Source organism: Nyctereutes procyonoides, unplaced genomic scaffold, assembly GCF_905146905.1.
Source record: "Nyctereutes procyonoides isolate TBG_1078 unplaced genomic scaffold, NYPRO_anot_genome, whole genome shotgun sequence".
In the NCBI taxonomy this organism is placed as follows: Eukaryota; Metazoa; Chordata; class Mammalia; order Carnivora; family Canidae; genus Nyctereutes; species Nyctereutes procyonoides.
Window position 1 is genome coordinate 61,727,336 of NW_026575052.1, and position 17,798 is coordinate 61,745,133.

A 17,798-nucleotide genomic window follows, 5' to 3' on the forward strand; every position below is an offset into this window, starting at 1 on the left:
TGTCCTATGTGTGGCATGTGGGCCACATGCTGTAGTCTGAGAATGAGGCAATATGTGGTTTATTTTGCAAATGAAGAAACTGAGACCAGACACCTGCCCAGACTCTGAAGATCACAGAGTTCCTTAGGGACAGAGCTGGAGCTAGAGTCTTGAGCACTGGATCTCTCTATTGTTTCTCTCTCGGAGCTTTTATGCATCGATGTGATTAGTATTTTTCAATTTTTGTTGCTGTGTTTTGAATAACAAATCAGGAGATTTGCCTCATTTTCTTATTTTTTAAAAATAGAAGCTTTCTCCACCTTGCTCTTATTGCCTGGTTATTGTCGTAGAGAAAGGACAAAGCAAAATTAAAACAATAAACCAAAATGTTAAAGGCAGTTTCGTGGCAAAGTTGATCAAACCCATATTTCACCCACATTTGCCACTTGGAGGCAGGAGCTATTGTTCACAGCAGCAGCATAATCCCTGCTTGGTGAGGGCGGGAGTGGAAACCGAGACCAGCTCTGAGCTCACCCACACCGAATGCTAGAAGGTTCAGTTGTTAGAGGGAACCAGGGCAGTGGTTGGTCTGGAAGTATCCAAGGCTCTGATCACTGGGTCAGGGAGGGGGAGCAGCGAGAGAAATGGGAGATGGAGAGATTGAGTGGGTGCAGGGCTGGTTCTTGGACACCCCCAGGAAACCCAAGTAATCACATACTACCAAGAGGTGATAAATGACCCTCTCACTTCCCCAAGGAGTGATTTGTTTAAAAGATACTCTAATCTTCAAGAAAAACCAGTGTGGCTGTCCGGAGCACCAGCCTGGCTAGCAAGAAGCAAACCAAGTGGCTGTGGGTGGAATGAGAGTGTCCTGTCTTACCCCAGGGGGGGTGAGGTGGGGAGCTGGCCATGCTCTCCAGGACTCTCATCTTGCCTGCATGACCACTTCTGCTGATTCCCTCCAGGGATTAGCAAGGAAAGTTTGAAGTCATGGCTTTTATCCATTTCCCTATATGACATTTGAAGATTGACAAACCTCCTTGCTTCAGTTGAGGATTTGGAGACCTTCTTTGCAACTTCTTATAGCCCCTGACTTCTTTTCTTTTTTTTCTTTTCTTTTCTTTTCTTTTCTTTTCTTTTCTTTTCTTTTCTTTTCTTTTCTTTTCTTTTCTTTTCTTTTCTTTTCTTTTTTTTTCTTGAGAGTCTTATACAAGGGCCACAGAATTAAAGTAGTAAATACAAATGGTTTCGCAGTGATCTAGCAATCTCTGAACTGTGTCACCGAAGAGCTGCAGAGAACCACAGACTGCCCAGGTGCATGCTGCGCAGGGGGCAGATAGAGCATGAGTTACATCATCCTGCCAGGGAACAACGGACAGACCACACACCAGGTGCTAGGGCAGATTTCATCTCAGCCAACCTCAGAATGACCCTATTTATACTGTTTTCTTAGAGATTAGACAGGGGCATGGAGATGCCCGCCCCCCACCCCCATGCCAGTCTCCCAGATGAAAACCCTTTCTCAGCTCAGCCACTTTAATGCCTAACACTTTCCTGGAGATTCTCATCACTACCAAGTGCCCTTCTGCAAACCAAAGGATTTAATTACTAACAATTTCTAGTTTTCTTTTTGCCCTCATTTCCCTCTCCAGGTGTGTAGCTTTTTTTTTTTCTTTTTTCAGACAGGAAGGTTTGATTATTTATTTATTTATTTATTTATTTATTTATTTATTTATTTATTTATATATTTTTCACTTCTTTTTCTTTTCTTTTTTCAAATTTTAATTCCAGCATCATTAACGGAGCGTCAGGTTGGTTTCAGGTGTACAGTGTGGTGAATCTACAATTCTGTACGTTACTCAGTGCTCATCACAAGTGTGTTCTTCATCCCTTTCACCTGTTTTACTTGTTCCCCACCCACCCACCTCCCCTCTGGTGACCATCTCTTTGTTTTGTATAGTTAAGAGTGTTTTTGGTTTGTCTCTTTTTTCCCCTTTGTCCATTTGTTTTGTTTCTTAAATTCCACATATGAGTGAAATCGTACAGTATTTGTCTTACTTCTTGTGACTTACTTCACTTAGCATGACACCCTTTAGTTCCATTCACGTCATTGCAAATGGCAAGATTTCATACTTTTTGATGGCTAATATTCCATTGTATATATACATCACACCTTTATCCATTCATCTGTTGGTGGACATCTGGGCTCTTTCCATAGTTTGGCTATTGTGGATATTGCTGCTATGAACATTGGGGTGCAGGTGCCCCTTTGGATCACTGTGTTTGTATTCTTTGTATAAACACCTAGTAGTGCAATTGTTGGGTTGTAGGGTAGCTCCGTTTTTAACTTTCTGAGGAACCTCCATACTACTTTCCAGAGTGAAAAGTCTGTTTTCTAAGCACCGATTATTCCATGAGGAGAGGTCCCTGGGCATGTCTGTTCCTTGTGGGCGCATTACTGTCTGTCATGACCCCTTTTCACTCATCTTAGAGTTAAACATTTTAATGAAATTTGCCTAAGGCTACTAACCTCTCAGGGTGCTGAGTCTACATTTTTGATGTTTGCTAGGGATTATTAACCCTGAGATTTAAAATTCTCACAATCCCTTCTGAAGTTTTGAGGGATTGTGGTAGAGATGTGTTAGATTTGTTCTCTGTAACATAGAACAACATTTGTTCTCTCCTTCCTGTCTGGTTCCATTCTACCAAGTAGTGAATAGTTAATAGTTTGACTTTAGTTTAACAATAAAGTGGTTTAGACACCGAATACAAACCACACCCTTGGATAGCACTATATCTTTTTTTTTTTTTTTTAGAAAGACATACTACTTCTAATTAATGTTGACTTTTCACAATATTTTCCCAAGATTTCAGCCTTCTGCTGCAGGATTCTTTCCCATTTTCTGCTCCCAATTATTATAACGGAGCCATACACTCTTGGTGCGTGGGAGACCGTAGTCTGGGCAGGCCAGATGTCAGGCACTCCTGTCTGTGTCTACCAGGATCTATTATCCAGGCCCAGTGCCTGGCTGTCTGAGGACTATTGTTCTATGTAGCACAGGGTAAAATTATTTTTCTTTTCCACAACTCATTTTTGAAGTTATTATGACAGGTGCTTTCTGGGGTAAAAACACTGCGTGTGTCTCCGAGACCAGAATGGTTGTCTGTTCTGTTTTACTATTTGTTGAAAGTATTTGTCTAGTGCATTTATTGACTGGAGACCAGCTAGCAAGAGCCACACGTTTTCAAAATTATTCTGTGAATGCGCATCCCTTTATGTTTGCATTAAGCTTTATCACCTTTTAGTTGAGCTGTGGAGATTGGATTGATAGGACAGAAATATTGTGTGTTTTATTATTTGCCTGCATTTTCGGGCTTCATTGTGGTAACGACTGTGGATATTTCGTCCTCCCCTTTTCCATTAGCATGGTCAGTGTGAACATCTGCTAGGTGAGGCTGCAAAGCTGCACCCCTGAGTGGTTTGTACTTGAATCTGATGGTCCCACATTCCTGAGAGGGGGCAAGAAGTCGCTTCGTTTTTCTGCTGTGTCTGTCACTAAAGAGGCTGAGGAGATTTTTTTCCAAAAAAAAAAAAGGGGGGGGGGAAGAAATTTGGTGGCCTGATTTGTGTTGCTTTCTAGCAGGAGCACCTCTTTGTATCTGGGGACAGGTGGAGCTGGGGCTGCCCTGGCCTGGGGTTCAATGTCTTGTAATTCTTTAGAAGAGTTGCTTTTGGGTCACCTGGTATTTATGAGCTAGTATATCTGTTGCTTGATCTTTTTTTTTCCCCCTCCTGCCATTCATGTTATAATTAGCCCTTTTGGATACATTTATAATGTTTGATTGTTGTTGTTTGTTTAATTTGTGTGACAAAAGCCAAACTTTTTTTTTGACCCTCAGTCTAAACTTTATACATTCCTCTCAAAGATGGGGACTAACCCCCCCATAACCTGGGAAGAACTTGGTAAGAGTTCATCTCAGTAAAGTTTCCAGAACATAGAATGGATTAGAAATTGTATAAAATGAATTTTCTTGCCCAAAAAGGTGAAAAAAAATGGAAGTTCACAAGCTATTATTTTTTAAAGATTTTATTATTTATTCACCAGAGACATAGGGAGAGGCAGAGACACAGGCAGAGGGAGAAGCATGCTCCATGCGGGGAGCCTGATGTGGGACTCGATCCCAGAACCTCAGGATCATGACCTGAGCCAAAGGCAGATGCTTAACCACTGAGCCACCCAGGCCTCCCTTACAAGCTATTTTTAAATTTATGAAAGAGAATCTCTGGTGGCATACAAATGCGGCCAGTAATAATTCTTCAGGTCTTATTAATGATTTAGAATGGACTAAGGCTCCATAAAATTTAAACCAAAGGCTCAAAGAGTTATTACAGGAGTCTTAACTAGTTGTTTGGTTCCTGGGGTGCCTGGCTGGCTCAGCTGGAAGAGCATCCAATTCTTGATCTCAGAGTCGTGAGTTAGAGCTCCACATTGAGTGTAGAGATTACTTAAAAAAAATAAACAAAAAACCAACTTTGGTTCCTCTTAAATGTTATACAAAAATGGAACTTTGTTCTGCTAATAGTTAAATTCAGATGGACCTGCAAAGCCCTGCCGAGATTTGTCACCCTTGTAGCTGCCACCCCAGACCTTGAATGTTCACCTTCAGAGTTTTCATATGTGTGAAGTCTAATTATTCCGCTCTTTTCATTCATTCATTCATTCATTCATTCATTCATTCATTCATTTTAAAGATTTTAAGTAATCTCTAAACCCAATATGAGCTTGAACTCACAACCCGGAGATGGAGATTTGGGTCCTACATCAACAGAGCAAGTCAGGCACTCCCATTCTGTTCTTTTAGATAGAGGAAGGTTATATGTGGCATCCTTTTCTCTTCCTTTTTTTTTTTTTTTTGTAACAAGGAGAAGATCAAAAGGGAATGATCCGCCACTGTTAAGCATTTTGGGGGAAATGAAAACCTGCTTCCTCCACTTCATTTGCAAGGAGAAGCACCTTAGAATCAAGTATACTTGGAAGCATCCACAATGCTGTGGGGAGGAGGCGGTGATCGCAGATTCCAGGCAAACCTCTGAGGAAGGAGGAGAATGTCTTTGCCTCCTTTCCCACCTTATCTTTCCTCTCAATTCTTTACTCTTTCTTTTTCTCCCCACTATTTCTCTCCTTTTTTACTTCCATTCAATTTTGAGCCAGTTTCTTTTACTCCTTTTATGTATTATCTCACAGTAGTAGAGAAAACAGGGGCACCCCTGTCACAGAGATCTGCTTTGTTGAGGACTCTGGACGACAGAGCCAAAGACATTAACCCTTAATAAGGAAACTTTGGCTTTAATGGGAGGGACATTTATGAGCAGAAGTTCTTCTCAGGAATTGTCTGTTTATAAGATCTGTTCACTATTTATGGGACAGAGATGATGGATGCCCACTGTGTGCCAGGTGCTGCTGTCAAACATACAGGTGGATAAATGATGTCCCTCACATTTTGAGGACCCTGCAATGGCAGGGGAAGGGACAGACAACATAGAAATTAGTAGTTACCATATAGTATTGTAACTGCCTTCCTGGAGGCATGAACCACGTGTTGTGTTCACATAGTTAGATGTGAGAACAACCATGGAAACATCCATTCTCCCGGTCTAAGAGACTTGGAAGAGAAAACTGTGAAATGAGGCAACGTGAGAGTTCTGGAATGAAACCATCCTAGAGGTTTGAGCTCTTGAGGACTAGAGTTGAGTTAGACCTAGCTCTGGTTCTGCCATCTTTGTTTTGGCTTCCTTCAGCTTCCCTCCTCTTGGGATTCGACTGTCTTCTGTGTCAGTGTTGCTGTCCTGAGTGTGAGATGCAGAGCTCAAGAAATATGGCCCAGAAGGGGATAGACATGAATGGCTGCAGAGTAGACACATTCTCCTTTGGGTATTCTTTTTTTTTTTAAGTAGAACTACTTTTTTTTTTTCTTTTTTATTTATGTGAGTCACAGAGAGAGAGAGAGAGGCAGAGACACAGGCAGAGGGAGAAGCAGGCTCCATGCACCGGGAGCCCGACATGGGATTCGATCCCGGGCCTCCAGGATCGCGCCCTGGGCCAAAGGCAGGCGCCAAACCGCTGCGCCACCCAGGGATCCCCATCCTTTGGGTATTCAAAGTAGCATCACCTTACAATGTTAACACACAGTTTTATTTTTTTATTTATATTCTTTGTTGAAAATGTGTTTAAAATTTTGTGAACACAGATTCAGGTCTATAGAATAAAATGATATCTATATCTTAATATTCATGTATACATTCATATTTTATGGACAGGTCAATGACCTCCAAGTGAATATATATATATATATATAGTTAAATACAACTATATATAGTTAAATACATGTATACATTCATATTTTATAGACAGGTCAATGACCTCCAAGTGAATATATATATATATATATATATATATATATATATATATATAGTTAAATACAACTATATATAGTTAAATACATGTATACATTCATATTTTATGGACAGGTCAATGACCTCCAAGTGAATATATATATATATATATATATATATATATATATATATATATAGTTAAATACATGTATACATTCATATTTTATAGACAGGTCAATGACCTCCAAGTGAATATATATATATAGTTAAATACAACTATATATAGTTAAATACATGTATACATTCATATTTTATAGACAGGTCAATGACCTCCAAGTGAATATATATATATATATATATATATATATATATATATATATATATATAGTTAAATACAACCTGGAAGGGCAGCCTGGGTGGCTCAGCGGTTTAGTGTGGCCTTCAGTCCAGGGTGTGATTCTGGAGTCTCGGGATCAGGTCCCATGTCAGGCTTCCTGGATGGAACCCGTTTCTCCCTCTGCCTCCCTCTCCCTGTCTTTCATGAACAAATAAATAAAATCTTAAAAAAAAAATACAACCCGGATTACTCCATTCATTAAGAGAAAAATGCACCATGGGAACCGTGGGCCATTTTCATTTAAGTACCGTGTGCTAACCGATTGTGCCACTGGAGCTCCTTGGGCCATTTTCAAAAGAATTGTTAGAAGAGCCTTATTATATATAGACTTTGCACTTATGTTAGTTGATTTTGGGGGTGGGTTAAAATAAGCAGAATTTTACTCAGGGTGATGTATATCAGTAATCAGGTATACTTTTATGATTGGTAATTTCATCTCTAGATAGGTAATCCCAGAACAAAACTATAGCTATAGTCAATAAAAAAGCAGCAGTTGTCATACTGGCTTGGAGAAGGGGGATAGTCAAAATTTTGTGACTTGAATGATGTCTTTTTTGTTGTCTCTGTTCACATCTGATTACAGAGTAACACACAGTTTTAGACAGGAGATTGCTCCAAGATCTTTTTTTGACTTGCCTTTAGCCATTTATAATCACCACATCTGCTGTATCTACAGTAGTCGCAACAAGAAAAAAGTTTCCCAGTCTTTTTAATGTGAAAGTCATAAACCATGCCTGGACAATGCAGAAAATTTTATCACTACTTTATTTTTATTGTTAGCATAACTCTTAATTGCCTTCCTTATCTTTGTGCCTGCCTGTTGTTTTCCGGGACAAAGTTAACCGTGTTTGGAAAGTCAGTTCAGAGGTGAACTAATGATGTAGTCATAAGAGCAGATATAGGCATGTTGTTGGCATTTGGTGAATGTCAAATACTAGTTTTAATGATAATAAATTCTGGGGAGGAACGAGAAGTTCCTCTGTGGGAGAGACGCTTGTCCTTCAGCAATAGCAGTGTTCATTTCTATTGCAACAGGAAATATGGCTTCTTGGCCTTGATTATTAACTTTGTCATTCAGCCTGCTTATATTTGAGGAAGCTCAGCTTTTTCCAGTAGGGACAGTAGCCACAATACGAATCCTTTCTCTTCTTGTAATCAGGACCCTTTGTGGCAACCTCCATGCCAGTAATCACCAAATTTGGAGATTTTGGCCAAACTTCAGAGTTAGGCCACTCAGTTGGTGCTGATCTGGTTTTTAGGCTCCCCTTCCGTCTGTGCCTTCACATGCTACCTTTGCCGTATCTTCATTTGACTTTACTTCTGTTGAGAATTCTGACTTCTATGATGACATGAGCCACCCTTCATTTATTCCTGTTGGGATAATTGGGCTAATGGAGGGAGGAGCTCTGGAATAGAGCTGAACACCATCCCAAGGTGTTAGTTTCTCCAGTTTATCCTAAGACACCTCCCCTTTTCTAGGATTTGAATCTGATTTTGGGGGGCTTTTGTCTTATTTTAGCTTTGATGGCACAGCGTTAAAGAAGGAATTGAATCATTCAAAGTTATTGTCAGTACTGAGAGATAGTGCAGGTACTAGAAGGTTGACTGCATTGTCTTTTATTTCGTGTGTGTGTGTGTGTGTGTGTGTGTGAAGACTTTTCTACAGAAAGTCATCCAGAACCCTTCAAGGGAATGACTGGCTTCTTTCTATCACATCATGATGAGAGGCTGAATGGGCAGCCTAAGGCCTCTGTTGTCCACTGGGCAGCCTCCAGATAGTTTTCTAGAGGAGAAATTGCAGAGCTGCCTGGACTTCTTACTCATGTTTGTTTGAGGAAGAAAGTTAAACAGCATGTGAATAATTTGAATTTTTTATAAGGAAAACACAGTGAAATATTTTTATGAAATCAGACTATTTTTTTTGGCCTATGGGGCAGATTTTATTTTTCTCTTTTGGTTTTTAATCTGTAGGTTTTTTTAAAAAATATTTATTTATTTTAGAAAGATTGAGGGGGGTGGTGGGGAGGAGCAGAGGGAGAGGGGCAAGCAGACTCTGCTGAGTGCAGAGCCTGATGCAGGGCTCAATTCCATGACCCATGAGGTCATGACCTGAGCCGAAACCAAGAGTCAGATCCCTGATTGAGCCATTCAGGCGCCCCAATTCTTCGGTAGTATTTTTAAACACAACAATGAGAAAGAATTATCCCTGGACCATTTCTCCCAGTGAAAACATTAGGTGTGACTATGAAGAAATGGCATGTGGCCATGAGGAGAATGTATGGTAGAGTCATCCAAAATGCTGCCTCTGTCCCTCAGGGCTCTGTGGGCTTGGCAAGTTTCTTAAACTCTGTGTCCCACTCACTGCATCTACAGGATGGAGACAATAACCTCTTGGATGTTGTGGCGATTAACCAGGATCATTTTTGTCAAATGCTTAGAATATTCCTTGGTACACAGTAAGCAGTTCATGGTTATTATGTACGATTATAAACTAATTCTGTTAGGTCATGTTATTACATTATGAAAGAATTGAGTTTCTTGGTATGCTGATGTGGTCTTAGAAACTTTCAACAAATGTCCACCCATGCCAATGTTTAATGACTGTGTGGCCATTACTTGGTTATTTGGATGAGAGGAGAAAGCCAATCTAGCAACTTTTTGTCATCGAAACTCAATTTACCATGCTGATTGGGAGCCTGCAGGACCCCTCCAGAGCTGAATGGGCAGAGTCCAAATGGCCCTCTACATATTTGCAGTCACCTTGAGTAGCTGCTCTGGTGTAGAGGATATAAAACATCACAAATGGTGGTCTTTTGTAAAACATTAGAGGAAGGACACTGGACTGTTAACCAGCCCCACCACTAACCAGCTGTGTGAACTCTGGGTCAGGCCAGCTATTCATTCATTCATGCCCTCCATTTGTAAAAAATGCTAAAATATTTTAAAGTAAATTAAGACATCTTATTGCACAATTTAACAATAGCCAAGACATGGAAACCACCTAAGTGTCAACATATGATTGGATATATAAGATGCGGTTCAATGGAATATTATTCAGCCATGAGAAAGAAGGAAATCCTGCCGTATGTGACCACATGGATGGACCTCTAGGGCATTATGGTAAGTGAGATAAGTCAGAGAAAGACAAATAATGCATGATACAACTTATATGTGGAATCTAAAAAAGCAGACCTTGTGGAAGCAGAGTATAGAGTCAGGGTATATATAGGTTACCAGGGCCAGCAGGTGGGGGAATTGGGGAGATATTATTGGTCAAAGGATGCAAGCTTACAGTTAGAAGCTGAGTAACTTCTGGGGAATCCAATGCACAGCACGGTGATTAGAGTTAACATACTGTATTACATACTTGAAAGTTGCTGAGAAACTAGGTCATAAATATTCTCAGCACACAAAAAAGTGGTAACACCAGTGGAGGTGTTCGCTGACACTGGGATGGTACCACATCAACACATTGTGCACCTTTAATGTTCATTGTATGTCAGTTATATCTAAATTAAAAAAAGATATCTTGACATGCCACCCCTAATATAATATGGCTTTCTGTCCTCCCCCAGCCCCCCAAGAAAGGAAGGAAAGGAGGAAGGAAGAAATGAAATTTCCCAATGTACCCCAAATACCATTAACATAACTAACACAGTTAATAATAGGTCTTTAATATCCTCTCATATCCAGTTCATGTTCAGGCTTCCCTAGGTACGATCAGGTCATACACTGAATGTGCTTTATGTTAGTGCAGTTGCTTCGAATGGGGGATGAGGGGGTAGTACCGAGTAAATGGTCTCTAAGGCTCAGTGTTCATGTTTTTGTTTTTTCTTTTCAGTGTTCATGTTTTAATACCTTCAAGCAAGTGCTGCTCTGATTCTGTTCATTTCTCTCTTGTTCTTGGAGAAGGAGGATACAAAACTTAGAGATATTGACCATGGCTCTATAGCATGATGAGATGGAATGTGAAAATTATTTTGACTCATGGGATCAGTCGAGACAGGTGTGCGGGTGTCACACTGGGTTGGGCAGACCTGTGTTAGGTAGGTGGTGCACATGCCAGAGAGAAAGAGTTTGAGGCCCAAGGGTGATTTGCATTTTGTGCTCCATAAGTGTTGAGTGCCATTTACAGTTACAAGGAGGACTTGGACAGGCCTTCTGTTTTCATTTTGTTATCTGAGACTCTGGTATTTTCTTCAGAGAGACTAAATGTTGGGTCTCTCTCTCTGGTTGCCTGTCTAGGGAAAGTCCCATTATTCCAGAACAAAAGAGTGAAAAAGTCATATAGTAACAGCCTAGGGGATGTTAGGTGCTTCAGCCCCAGGGATCACCAGCCTGTTGGCACATTCTCTGCATTGGGTGGATGTCCCTATGAAGCCACTTCCCAGCATCTTAGCCTTCTCCTGACAAACACCTGCCTGGGGCCACCCTGTTATGTGTGTGAGGTATGCGGGCCAATTAGGAACATGCTCTTCCCATCTGTGCTCTGAATCATATGAGAAGTATGGTTGAGGGGTCAGGCAGGTGGAGGTCAAGGTAATAACTATTTCTGATCAAAGTTAAATTGGAGGCTGTAGTATGTGACAGTAGAGAAGCTTCTTAATTCGGAACCTCCAAATCTGGGGCACTGCCCACTACAGGCACCCTCCCCAGGCAGATCCTTCTAGCAGGCTCCTAAGGGAAAGAGGGAGAAGGGGCTAAGCATCCAGCCCTCCCATTCCTCTGGCCAGCCAGGCAAGTCTCTGCTGCTCCATGGAGGAGAAGGGGAGGGGGAAACCTTCCCCCTTACAGTTAACCTTCCTCTTGGGACCTGGCATTCCTCAGTGTCATGGGTGCCTTGTGGGCTCCTTCCCACTGTCTCAGCTTCGTAGACTACATTATTTGAGGAGAGAGAGAGAGAAATGAGATAAGTTCTGATAATAGTACTATTCAATAGATATTGTCATTCGTGTGATACATACTCCCTGAATAGATAAGTCTTAAAAAAAATTCAACTTCAAAATTTCCCCCAAAGTCTGAATATTTATTGCGTGAATGAATATACCAGTCACCTATTTGGATTTGAGGGGCAGAGACTCAGGATGGATGTGTGTGTGTGTGTGTGTGTGTGTATGTGTGTGTGTTGGGGCAGGAGCAGAGAGGAAGTGGGAGGAAGAGCCAAGGCTTTCTGAAATTACCTGGAGGAATTTCAGGCTGCTCTGAAGGGGTGCCCATGCCCTGAGTGTCCTGGAAGTCAGCTCCCTTAACTGACGGACCTTTTGCCCCTGCTTGCCAGGAACCAGGGCAGAGACATTGGGGACTTGATGTGGCACTTCTTTTGGGAGCACCCTCCTTTCACAAGTGACCAGCAGTCCTGTCACAGAGGAAGATGATCCATTTGGGTCCCAAGAAGTTGGTGTGACAGGGGAGGAGGAACAGGGGCTGGTCGAGCAGGCAGATTGGGTAGGCAGCATTTACTGACCTTACAACGTATGGACACCATACTTTGTTTTCAGGCATATTCTGAGATTTAAGCATAGAGCAGGACAACAAACTTTGTTCAGATTGATGGAGCCAAAGATTGCATGACATTTAACTGGTAGAACAGGGATGTCTTGGTGGCTCAGTTGGTTAAGCATCCGACCCTTGATTTTGGCTCAGGTCATGATCTCAGAGTCACAAGATTGAGCCCCAAGTTGGTGTGTGTGGGGGGGTCTTTGCTCAGTGGGGAGTCTGCTTGAGATTCTCTCCCTCTGTTCCTCCCTGTGCGCGCACGCTCTCTAAATAAACAAACAAATAAATAAATACAATCTTTTTTAAAAAACTGTGGTAAAACATATATAACATCAAAATTTACTATTTTAACAACTTTCTCAGGGATCCCTGGGTGGCGCAGCGGTTTGGCGCCTGCCTTTGGCCCAGGGTGCGATCCTGGAGGCCCGGGATCGAATCCCAAGTTGGGCTCCCGGTGCATGGAGCCTGCTTCTCTCTCTGCCTCTCTCTGTGACTATCATAAAAAAAAAAAAAGTTGACTGATTTAAAAAAAAAAAACAACCAACTTTCTCAGTGGCATAAATTCATTCACAGTGTGCCTCCCCTGTCCATCTCCAGGACATTTTCATCTTCCCTAATTGAAAATCTACCCACTAACCACCACCAGTAACCAGCCCCTAATAATCACCATTCTATTTTCTGTCTATGAATTAGACTAAATCTAGGGACCTCAAATAAGTAGCATCATACAGCATTTGGCTTTTTGTGTCTGGATTATTTGACTTAGCATAATGTCCCCAAGGTTCACCCACATTGTAGCAGGTGCCAGAATTTCCTTCCTTTTTAGGACTGAACGATATTCCACTGTATGGGGACATGCCCCATTTTGTTTCTCCATCTGTCAAGGGGCCCTTGGATTGCTTCCCCCTTTTGGCTTTTGTGAATAATGCTGATATGGACATTGATGTACAAATATCTGCGTTATATCTTTTCAAAGTAAACTTTCTTTTTGAAATGTAATATATGCATTACATTTTTGGTGACCATAGCATATTTCCAATTCACACTGAGCCTGAGCTTCTTATCCAAAACCCCTAAAGTTTTAAATGTCACAATTATAATGGATTTTGTCATTGATCTTTGCCCCTTTTGTCTTGAGTTGTTAATTTTTGTACACCTAACTGTATATTTAATCTTGTTAAATCTAGTTCACCGAATTGCCTGACAAGACCTTTTAGAATTCTGAGTCTTTCATCTTGTTTAATTTTGGGTCGTTCACAAATATGATCGTATCCTGTGTATCTCTGTGCAAGCCTCCAAGAGTTGTGGGTACTGCTGGAAACCTACCTCCCTGGTTGGCTTCTTTCTCTGGGTGTCACTGTGCTGTCCTATGCCCATTTATCCTGCTTTTCTCACCTCTGGTTCCATTCTTCATTTTGTTCATAAGGAAACATGTTACCCTCCAGCATGCATGTCTGCACATTTTCATGCTCTAACAGTCTCCAGACTTGACAATGGAAATTAGCCAGACTGGTCATACATGCTCTTAAGTGTTTTGAGGTAGGGGATGGTAACCACCAGAAAGTTGTAGTTGAATGGGGATTAGCTGTTCTCTTACAGCCTCATGACCAGCTTATAATGAAAGCAAATTTCAGAACAAATTCAGCATCAGGACGCTTCTTAAATGGGTATTAGTCAGCAGAATGTAGTTCATACGTTCTGTGCTGTATCCTGAAATCCCAGCTCTGTGTCCTCTTAGGTACTCCGACCACCACTTAGGATGAAAGCTTCCCTTTAAGCAAAGCTGCCAATATTCCAAAAGCAGGATTACATTTCCGTTAGGATAGGCATCAGGCAGCTAGAAATCCCTCAAACCAATGGATAGACCATTTTGGGATCAAGTCGAAGGGTACAGGTCCTGAGCCTTTTCCCTGCCTATTCAAGGATAGAGATTATCTAAAATATTTTTCCTCATTCTTAATGCTCATCATGCTAATTAACCACTGATTTCATCAAGAAAAAAAAATCATTCCTCACATTCATTTTGCTAGTTAGCAGAGGGGCTAATATGACTCAAATATAGATAACAGAAGGGGTTCTAGTTGGCTGCTTCTGGGGTAAGGACTTCTTGGCTGAGGATGCTAGCTGACTAGCTCAGGATGCTGAGATATACTTTACATATAGTAAAGATAACAAATCTCAGAATTTTTTAACCCATGTAAGGACCACCTAGATCAAGATGAAGAACATTTCCAGCACCCTCGAAGTCCTTCTGGTACCATTTTCCCCGTGAGAACAATGCCCTTCCTTCCCAAAGGTAATTACTGTTCTGACCTCTGTCACCGTAAATTAGTTTTGCCTATTTGAATTCCGTATAATGGGATCATATTTAAGTTTTGTGACATTCATTCATGTTGTATAATTGCTCATTTTTTCCCATTGCTGTGTAGTATTCCATTGTATGAGATTTAGATATCCATTCTACACTTGGTAGACATTTGATTATTTCCAGTTTGGGGCTATTGTGAATAAAACAGCTAAAAACATTCTGGTGCATGTCTTTGGTGGATGGACTATGAGTTACTGATTAAGGTGACTGTAAAATTGGTTTATATTCATCAACACAGAACATCATGTTGGCCATGACACATGTTTTTTTTAAGTATATTGAACAGATCATACAAAACTGTATCAAAGAAAGGGATACAGTCTGGTATGTTGGTATTTACCAAAGTATATGCTGGAACAAAAGGAAATCATTGCTTTTGTGTTCCTTGACTTTAATAAATATTCTAAGCCAGAGGGTGCGTTTCCTGAGAGCTGAGATTCTCATGTGAAAGTATGTTGTTTCCTCATGCCTTCTCTAGAATGGGTGGGAAAAGGACCTTTTCATTGATTCTGCAAATAGGCATCATTTTCTAATTTTAGATAGTCACTCTGAAAAAAAGTCATGAATTACTGAAAAACTCTGAGAATATCAACTACTTTTGGGGGTCCCCTGCATTGGAATGAATAGGGTTTTTAAATATTCATTTATGTTTTTCTTTCCATGTCATTTTGGGTATTGTGATGAAAAGAAAGCATTTGCTGCTGATTTAGAATCCCTGAATACTCTTATAAAAATTTAATTCCACCCATATTAACTAGGCTTTCAAGGCTTTTTTAGAGGGCCTGTTTTCCTCTAATAGGTTTCTAGAGGAAAAATCTGTCAGCCTAGAAAATTGATGGTTGGAAGTAGAATAGGGGAGCTGAACTCTGGCTACCATTGGGGGATGCTGCATCAATTTAAAATTTCAAAGGGTCTGTGTTGTATGAAAGTGAGGAATTCAGTTAGCACTCCCCTTGACAAGAGTGGAAAAAATTCTAGTGCCCTGTAGCACACATGTACATGGATGCTATCACCCCCTCTTTATAGCACCTAACAATATTTCTTAGCAACCCTATGGTGTAAACCAACATTACAAATGTCCTGTTCCGGGAATCTTTTCCTACATGCACACCTGCACCCATACTGAGGGGACACCGGTACAAGCTTTGTGTGTAACACCAGAGCACCAGAAGCCACCAGATGCACGGTGGTCTATGAGGGAGTGGTTGAAGGATGGCGTCTGTGGGCAGTGGATGCTGTGTAGTTGTTGATGAGAGTGATGATGTGTGTCGTGACATGGAATGGTGTCCAGATACACGGCCAAGTGAAGGAAACAAGCTGGGGACGAGTGTATAGACTATATTACCTTTATGCAAGGAAGGTGAGGATCTGGAAATATGTAGGGAAGTTTGTTTATATTTGCATAGAGAAGCCCTGGAAAGATAACAAGAAACGAAGGTAGATGTGGATAGGTAGCAGGCAGCGGTGAGCATAGGGACTGGCAGTAGGGTGGGAATGGCTCCGTCCACCTGTTTATATTGTGTTGACTTTTGGAATCACACAGTAGACAACCAACCAACAAAAGTGATTCTGTGCCCCTTGACATTGAACTAGACCAAGAGCAGGTGGCAGAGAGCGAAGCCGGTTGAATGCATCATGAAAGGGTGAGGTCATCCACTCCATATCCATTCTCAGAAGCTCTCAAATTCAGACATTCAGTAGCAGGTGCTTACTCAACCGGTCTGCCAATCTGATGTGCCAGGCACTGGCTTAGGTGCTGTCATTGGGGGCCTTAGGTCCAGGCTTTCATGGAGCTGCTTGAAGGGACGGACCACGAGGAAATGATGAGCAAGCAGGAGGCTTATTCTGCCAGGCCCCAGGGAAGGAGGTGAGAGCAGTCCTTGCTGAGGTCCAAAGGGAGGTTAACTGCTGAACTATATTCTGCATGTCGAGCCGAGTTTGTGAGCAATAAATTGGGGGTAAATTCTCACTTTTATTCTTTTCACCACTGCGCTCAGAATGTCATTTTTTTAAACCATAATCTCATTATCCCTTCAGTTAAGTTTCAAATAAAGAAATAAACACAGAATAGAGGTCACTGTACTCCAGTCTACTACTGTGTTGCCCAGAAGACCATAATTTAGGTGAATAAGTCAAAGTTGAGTTGACCATTACAGTTTTTTTCACAACAGTGGGGCTGTATTGGGGATTATATTATCTCTATGATTTGTGTGACTATAACCATAGGTTATTAAACAGACAAGATATTAGTCTGACAATCTGTTACTCCACTCTGGAAGCGGTTAAATGTAAATTGTCCCTTTACTGTGACATATTAGCTATAGAAAATTCAAACACGCGCTCTTCTCCCTCCCACTCCCCCAACCCAGGGCTCACATTCCTCGTATCATCAAGACAATTATTTTCTGAAAATACTATGGAGATGTTCTCACGGTAGATGGTGTAGACATTTGCAACATTTCTCCTCTGTTTATTTTTTTCTCATTCTGATCTTTTACTGGCAGATTTCTCCTTCACCGTTTCTGAATCAGATGAAATATTAATATGGTTATTTTTAAAAGTTTCTACGATGACATGATTTTTTAAAAAGGAGAGATATTTTTTTTTCCTCTGTTTCTTTCGATTCCATTAAGCTTCGGTGAAACTTGAGAAACAGATCAAAGGCCATAGGAGATTGTGACGGTCAGCATGCTTTTTCGCATCTCCACTTCTCCAGCCACTTAAGTCTTGCTCAGATTTGACGGAATAAAAAACACAGACTGGCAGCCAGAGTTGGGAGTCTGGAATCTTCCTGGCAACCAAAGCCCAAAATACAGATCTCTCTGGAGCCAGCATATTCATAAACGATCGGAGGTTTGTGACTTAGTTAAGAAAGCACCAGAAGTCAGATTTAAGTTAAAAAAGAAAAAAAGCAGAGTAATGCAGATCCTTATTTTATAATCACAACAAAGTGCTTTCTATGGAATAGTAAGAACCGCTCAGGGTCCCAGGGATCCTCTGTCATCCTAGGGGATGCTCAGAAAGGTGATGGCCGTGGAAGCTGGCCAGCGTGCTTACCTGTTGCTTACTTCTTGAGAGACTTGGGCCTCACAGGAAGGTGTGACATCCCTGGGCCTGGCGGTGGGAGTCACCGGAGCTGCCCCCTGATGGGGTGACTGTTCACA

At 41.3% G+C, this 17,798-nt stretch overlaps 1 protein-coding gene and 1 non-coding gene across 3 annotated transcripts in view; both read left to right on the forward strand.

The window, feature by feature from the left end:
* The window catches only part of CAMK1D (calcium/calmodulin dependent protein kinase ID), a 433,233-nt gene that overhangs the window by 64,219 nt on the left and 351,216 nt on the right, over positions 1–17,798 (forward strand). The gene's annotated exons all lie outside the window — the stretch shown is intronic.
* On the forward strand, positions 15,550–15,678 carry LOC129514334 (U6atac minor spliceosomal RNA). Its single transcript, XR_008665404.1, has one exon. It is a non-coding gene; the product is annotated as a U6atac minor spliceosomal RNA (small nuclear RNA).